The sequence below is a fragment of the Brienomyrus brachyistius genome, unplaced genomic scaffold (genome assembly GCF_023856365.1).
Source record: "Brienomyrus brachyistius isolate T26 unplaced genomic scaffold, BBRACH_0.4 scaffold27, whole genome shotgun sequence".
NCBI lineage: Eukaryota > Metazoa > Chordata > Actinopteri > Osteoglossiformes > Mormyridae > Brienomyrus > Brienomyrus brachyistius.
Window position 1 is genome coordinate 2268433 of NW_026042306.1, and position 7935 is coordinate 2276367.

Below are 7935 nucleotides of genomic sequence, written 5' to 3' on the forward strand. Positions count from 1 at the left end.
ACCTCAAACGGGAGCTCGGGTCGGGGCTGGGCGAGGACAGGGGCCGAACAGAAAGCCTCCTTTAAGCACTCAAACACAATGACAGCTTCAGGGTCCCAGCGCAATCGGGTTGGCCGGCCGGTCATTGTAGTGAGCAGCTACCTGACTGAAGTTTTTAATGAACCAGCGATAAAAGTTTGCGAACCCCAAAAAGCGCTGCAGTTCCTTAAGATTCCGGGGGCATGGCCAGTCCTGAATGGCCGTCACCTTCTGGGTATCCATGGCCACTGCCCCGGGTTGAATGACATAACTGAGGAACCTCACTCTCGACTGGTGGAACTCACACTTCTCTCCCTTAGCGTAGAGCCGGTGCTCGCATAACCGCTGCAGCACTTTCTTGACGTGATGGACATGCTCCCGCTTGGAGCGAGTAAATCAGGATATCATTTATGTATACTACCACAAACTTTCCTAGCATGGTTCATGAAGCTCTGGAATATAGACGGCTATTAGCCAATCCGTACGACATTACTAGAGTACTTGTACTGCCCCCTACTGGCGATAAAGGCGATCTTCCACTCATCCCCCTTCTGAATACGGATCAGGTTATACGCGCTGTGCTGGTCTAAGTTGGTGAATATGGTAGCATCTCTCAGCTGCTCGAGGGACGAGAGGATGAGACGAAGCAGCTCTCTACGTTTGACAGACACTGCATTCAGAGCACGGTAATATATGCAGGGACGGAGACCTCCATCCTTCTTCTTTATGTAAAAGAATCCGGCGGTTACCGGTGAGTTGGACGGTTGGATGATGCCTTGTGCTAGCTGCTTGATGATGTAGGCCTCGAGGGACTCCTCCTCTTGGAGTGATATGGGGTAGAGTCTTCCTTGAGGCAGGGTAGATCCCTCAAGGAGGTCGATTGCACAGTCGCACTCCCGGTGTGGGGGTAGTTGGTATGCTTTCGTCTTGCTGAAGACGTCATCGAACTCCTGGTACTCCGGGGGAATAGGGCTCTCCTTCTCTGACTCCGGGCTCTCGATCCTGGTGGCTATGCAGGGAATAGACATGCAAGACGTAAAACAACTGGGAGACCACCGGATCAGCTCACCGATTCTCCAATCAAATTGCGGGTTGTGCCGTCGGAGCCAGGTCAACCCGAGAATCAAGGGATACTTGGCCTTCGGGAGTACGTATGCCTGTAGAATCTCCTGATGGAGCACGCCTACCTTTAGTGAAATGGGGCCAGTGCAGTGCCGGATAGTTCCCTCCAGCATCCGCTTGCCGGTCACCCCCAGGACGGAGATGGGGTGTTGCAGCTCCTGCAATGGAATGCCTAGCTGGCGTGCAAGGTAGAGATTTATGAACGTACTAGCCGCTCCACTGTTCATCAGTGCCCGCATAGCTATCAGCTCCCCCCCCCCCCCTCGCATGACCACAGGTACAGTCAATTGGGAATGCGCAGTTACACCTAAGGCAGAGACACCTACCGGTAGACTGGGCGTCTCTCGCTCCAGTTTGACAGGACAATTGCGCAGGACATGACCGGGCTCCCCGCCGTAGAGGAGAGAGAAACCCCCCTGGGCACGTCTGCGTCTTTCCCCAGTTGTCAACGGAGTCCTTCCGAGCTGCATAGGCTCCGGGCGGTCGGTTCCCACAGGTGGCGGCAGTCTGGCCGCAGCAGGGGGATGGTGATTGCGGCGCCTATCCCGGACAGTGTTGTCCAGGCGGACCGCTAGTCGGACTACTCATCAAAGGTTCCAGATTCCCCTCGAGACGTGAGCTCTTGGAGCTCTTGATTCAGGGTGTGCCGAAATACGAAAGCAGTCCACCGGAGCCCAGCAGCGATGGTCAGGAATTCCAGGGAGAATTCCGCTGCAGACCGGGCTCCCTGTCGGCAATCCAGCAGCCGGTCCCCCAGGTCTCTTCCCACGATCGAACACCTTCAGGAGGGCTTGATGGAAGTCCAGAGCGGAGTGGAGCAAAGGGCTCTGGTCTGCCCAGAGGGCGGTGGCCCAATCCCGGGCTCTCCCTGTTAGGAGTGAGATTACAAACCGGACCTCTGCCGCGAGATCCCCAAACATCTCAGGGTGTTCCTCCACGTACATGTCACATTGCATGAGGAACCCCCTGCAGTGTTCGGGGTTGCCATCATATCGCTCTGGGAGCTCAGAGAATACATGTTTTTCTCGCCAGTCCATCATTCTTACTCCCAGATAGATTTTTTTCTTACCAGCAATACAGTAATGAAAGATATATGTGACACACAAATTCACCCTATCACAATCAGTGACCAACTTTTAAATGGTGGAGAGTGAATAAATCATTACTAACGGACTCAGAGTTTCTAGAAGTTATTAAAAAAGATTGGACAACATTTATGGAAACAAATAACCTGCCTTGTATCTCTGCATGCTTTTTCTGGGAGGCACAGATATGAATATGCTTTTCATATTCAGCACAAAAAAAGAACAAGGAAAAAGCACTCGAGACAGAACTAGAACATAAAATTAAAACTTTGGAATCAGCACATGTTGCCTCCCAAAAAAAAACACCATCTCAATGAGCTGAGAAAATGTAAAATGGAATTGCAAAAATTAAAGGACAAGAAAACTCTGTTTTACTTAAAGATTACGCTTGGACAATTTTGAACATAGTTATAAATCAATTTAGCAAACCAACTAAAACAGAATAAAGAAAAAGTAGCAATCAGTTACAGACCCCAATGGGAAGACAACTCACACCCCAGGAGAGATAAATCGGATATTTAGGGACACGTAATATTAATTCAACCAATTTTGAAATAAAAGAGTTCTTGAACAATATTGACCTACCAAAATTAAATAATGAACAAATAACGGCATTAGAGTTACCTCTCTCAATAGTGGAACTTTACAATGCACTACAATGTATGCCTAACGGGAAAGCCCCAGATCCAGATGGATTTCCAGCAGAATTCTACAAAACATTTTGGCCTCTGCTAGCACCACTATTCCACCTTATATAATACATCCGGATCATCCGTGCTCATTAAAGGCAGACAGTCCACTAACAACATGAGGAGACTAATTGACGTAATAGACTACAACATTGTCCACTTTCTCCATCACTATTTGCTATATTTATCGAACCATTAGCAGCAGCAATTTGGAAAAATAATATCAAAGGTATTCAAACAGCAAATATAACCCATAAAATTAGTATTTATGCAGATGATGTGTTACTTTTTCTTCAAAATACACAGGGCTCTCTTTCTGAAACTATAGTATAAGACTCAGATAACTTCTCCATCTCAGATTACTCTTAATCAGAACAAGTCAATTATGCTTCCAATATCTTGTGACTTCCAGTTCAATCCAACTGTCCCACTTCAATTTGGGAACGTTAGATACCTGGGTATTAACATTTCTGCCAAGGTGTCAGATCTGATGCGATTAAATCACAGTCCTCTGCTTAAAATGACCTGGCACGGTGGAATAATCTGCCCACATCACTTTTGGGAAGCGTTGCCACAATCAAAATGATGATCTTGCCAAAATTAACTACATGTTCTCAATGGTTCTGGGTCAACCTCCGCTGGCTTGGTTCAAATCACTGGACTCCTTAATTTCAAAATGTCTATGGATTATTTCAAAATGTCTATGGATTATTTCAAAATGTCTATGGATTAATATCTAAGCTTTACAGAAGCCCAAAAACTGTGGTGGTATGGGGCTTCTTCATCTGTACAACTACTTTCTTGCCAATAGATTGATATATGTCCTAAAAAGGACTACGCAAAACAATTAAGACCTTAACTAGCTGGATATCGAGCAAACTTTCTGTAACGATATTCGAATCCAAAACCTGCCATTTATTAGTCATATACTTTAACGACATTGCTGTTTTAGGAGCATTAATATCAGCACATCGATGACAGTCTGATGGGAATTTCCTAAAGTGAATCAAACTTCACTGGTGTCACGCTCAGCTCGTCCGATCCTCGTGTGCCGCGTACCCTGATCATCCACGTGTGCTTCCGCAATCATGCCCAGCTATTTCCTGTTATTTTCGGCTTGTCTTGTGTATTTAGTCTGCGTCTAAGTCCGTATTCCCCAGACTTGTCATTAATGTATCTTTGTCGCCGTCTACCCCTTTTCCCGTATCCTGTTTTCTGCCAAATAAACCCATGTTCCCTCATCCTCACCTTCCTGCCTCCTCCGTACCCGCTGCCTGCCTGCCCATCCAGCGTTCTGACAACTGGTCCCATGCAAACTGACACCCATCTGGAACAACCCTTAAATCCTGCTAAATAAAAAAGTCATAAAACTCCTTGCATGGCATAATAAAGGAATCAAGCGCCTCGAATATACAGTATAATCCAAGACAATCAATATGGTCTTATTTTACAAAATAGTAGAAACTTATGGCATTGAGAAAAACAAATATTAAAATATCTTCAACTTAAATCAATAATATATAATAGATGGTGCCGTAAGCAATTAGATCTGGAGCTTTCAGCTAAAATAGCAAACTTCCTAATAACTCCAACTAAAAAACTACTGTCCATCTCGCAGAATCTGATACAACACTCTCACTCCCTACCCACAAATGGGAAAGGGATTTACTCATCAACCCAGACACACTTCTGGAGGCAAATTTGCTTGAATACCTTTCTAATGATTCAGAACTCCAACCTGCAGCTAATACAGTATAAAATTTTACACAGAACACACTACACAGGGCAAAGGATGTTCCAGGATATCAAAAATACTGACATACCTGTATGCAAGACTTTTAAGAAGGATGCACCTGGTGGGGGACACAGACGGCCCTGGCCGGTGTGGGCAACCTCCTCTCATGGGCTGTGGGCCGGGTGGTCCTTGGTTCTGCTGCACCATGGTCGGGCCCTGGTGGGCAGTCCAGGGAATCTTGAGAAGCTCTGGGCCCTTCTCTGCAAATTGGGAGGTTGGGTTTGGGCCGGGCGGGCGGTCTGCCACTCTCCGATCACCGGGGCTCTGCTCCCAGGTAGGCTGGGAGGGCACTTTGTATGTATGGGCCTTCCTTCGATCATCCTGCAGTTTTGGGGGGGGGGCATGCTGGGTCGCTGTGGTGGGTGGCAATCCATCCTGCGGGTGGGCCATCTGCCGGGGGGTTCCCGGGTGATGGGGCCCTTTGGCCCTGGACCCTCTTGCCATAGTGGGGGGGTAGCGGGTGGGACTGGGGGCTCGCTGCCCATTCCCCTTTGTGGGCCTTCTTGTACGGGGGCTAGCACCCCCTTAGTCCCTCGCAGGCTTCCTCTCTGGTTGGGCGGGTGGTTTTCTCAGGGAGGCGTGGCCGTGGGCCCTTATGCCGTGGGGGTGGCAGGGTGGCCTTGCTTGCCTGGTTCCCCCTGCCTTCGCCTTGGGCTCGGGGGTGGGGGGGGTGCACTGTCACGCCCCCGACCGCATCAACTACCAGCACATACCTATTTGTAACATTATTATTTTTATTATTATTTGTAATTTATTTATTTATTTAGTCACGGTACTAGGGCGGGTGAGCTCGGAGTGGCCACACTAGAATTAAATATTTTTACACTGTAACTTTAATTTAAAATATAGTTGCCCACCTGGGGGTGGGGGGGGGAGTGGGGGGTGGTGATGAGCAATAAAAAAAAAATAAAATTAAAAAAAAGATAGCAAATGTCAATGCGATCTTATATTCACTAGATGGCGGTGTCGTGTGAAAATTGAATCCTGGAGTTGCGGCCGTACTACTGTGGTCCTGCAACTGCAGCCCCAAGTACTGCAGAACCATACTGTTGGAATTTCACTGAGAAAGATTATCTGTGAAGGATCAGCAATACCAACCTTATGATCGGTATGACATTAAGGTATGACATTACAGAGGTATAAAAAGGATCTAATCTGCTGTGCACTATTCAACACCAGAGGGTGCTCAGCCACCACAACCTCTTTTACATTGATTAATTCTTTAATTCTATGAAATTAATCTTAACAAAGGATAGACAGTGCATATAATATTATGTGTTTTTAAACTCTATTACATAGACGTTAATTGCTTTATATTAATTATATATTTTCCGGTGGCACTGCCCTGCTGGTGATTCCAACTCTTGCTGCTGTAACCCAAAGTCGTTTGTTAGTTGTCTGCTTTTAATTTTCTTAATCTTATATATTGTCCCTTCATAATGGTTAAGCATTTTATTTGTGTTTTAACTATGATAAGACAAGAGACACTTAAGGCGGCTCGTTTGGAGTTCGTTTTCCTCGTACTGGGAAGATGGTGGCGTAGAAGGTAGTGCTATCGTTTGGCAATCGGAGGGTTGCAGGTTCGAGTCCTGGTTTCTCCTGACGCCATCGAAATGTCCTTGAGTAAGACACTGAAGCCCAAATTGCTCCCGGTGAGCAGGTTGGTGCCTTGCATGGCAGCCTCCACCACCGGTGTGTGAATGGTTGAATGTGAGGCATGAAATGTAAAGCGCTTTGAGTAGGAGTAGAAAAGCGCTATATAAATGCAGTCAATTTACCATTTACTGCTCAGTGTTCGGTCGCATCATGCCAGCCTCTCCAGTCTCCATTGAAGGTTCCTTGCTCTCAAACGCAAGAGCTTTTGTCACTCCGTTGATTCACCCCACTTCTGCAAACCAACTAGAATCCATCAGAGCGGTGCAGTCCCGGCGGAGAAGAGGTCGGAGAGGGGGGGATCAGACAGTGACCCTGATGGAACAGACGTAGGTATCCCCTGCCAACAATGATGCTGAGTAATATCAGCTGCAAAGTAAAATCGAGGAGCTCCTCAACCACACCTAGCTATCAAATTACATAATAATGTCAAATGACATTATACGGAACATTAAGGGTAATGCTACAAACTACACTTGTTCTTGGTACAAAATGTGGCCAGTATACATAAGTGGTGATTCTGTATTCTGATTTATTCTGTATTATTTTCAGAATAATACACCTAATTTCAGTGTTTCATAGCTTACACAGGATAAGTAATTCAATATATTGCAATTATCACCCAAGGCTGGGCAACAAAATTGTAATTATTCAATGACAGAAATTTTGTCTTTGTCTTCTGATTTCTTCTTCTATTAATTAAAAAAGCAACAAAGTCATTGTTTTTTTTCTGTCTGTAATTTTAGAAGAAAAATGTGGTTAAAAATGTCAATAGATTCGTTTTCTGCTAATTTTGGTAAGAGCAGGCTGTCCTGCTTGACTGGTTCAAGAGGTGATTTTGCAGCAGAATTACAAACTTGTAAGATGATGGCAAATCCCACATGATCAGAATACATGTCAATTTCACACATGTGAAGCAAAGATGGGATGTGAACCCCCAACCATGGAGTAATGAGATAATAGTACCAGGCATTGAAACACCATCCTGCCCATCATATAAATGTGTTTTTTATTTTTCTCTAAATTCCACATTATCTTTTTGGAGATTATATTACTTTTTGCATAGCATTGTGGTCAGATTATTTGAAGATGAGAAGAAGATTCCTTTATACACTACATGGACAAAAGTATTGCAGACATCCCATTTTTAATCCATAAGCATCAATATGGGGTTGGTCTCCCCTTTGCAGCTGCCACTCTTCTGGGAAGGCTTTCCACAAGAGTTTGAAGCATGTCTGTAGTAATTTTTGCCCATTCACCTAAAAGGGCATTTGTGAGGTCAGCCACTGACAATGGGTGATGGCCTGACTCACAATCTCCATTCTAGTTAATCACAAACATGTTCAGTGGGGTTGAGGTCAGGGCCCTGTATGGGCCAGTCAAGTTTTTCCACTCCAAACTCACCCAGCCACATCTGTAGGGACCTTGATTTGTGCACTGGGGCAGAGTCATGCTGGAACAGAAAAGGGCCTTCCCCAATCTGTTCCCACAAAGTTGGAAGAATAGAATTGTCCAAAATGTCCTGGCATGCTGAGGCTTTAAGAGTTCCCTTCATTGAAGCTACAGGGCCTAG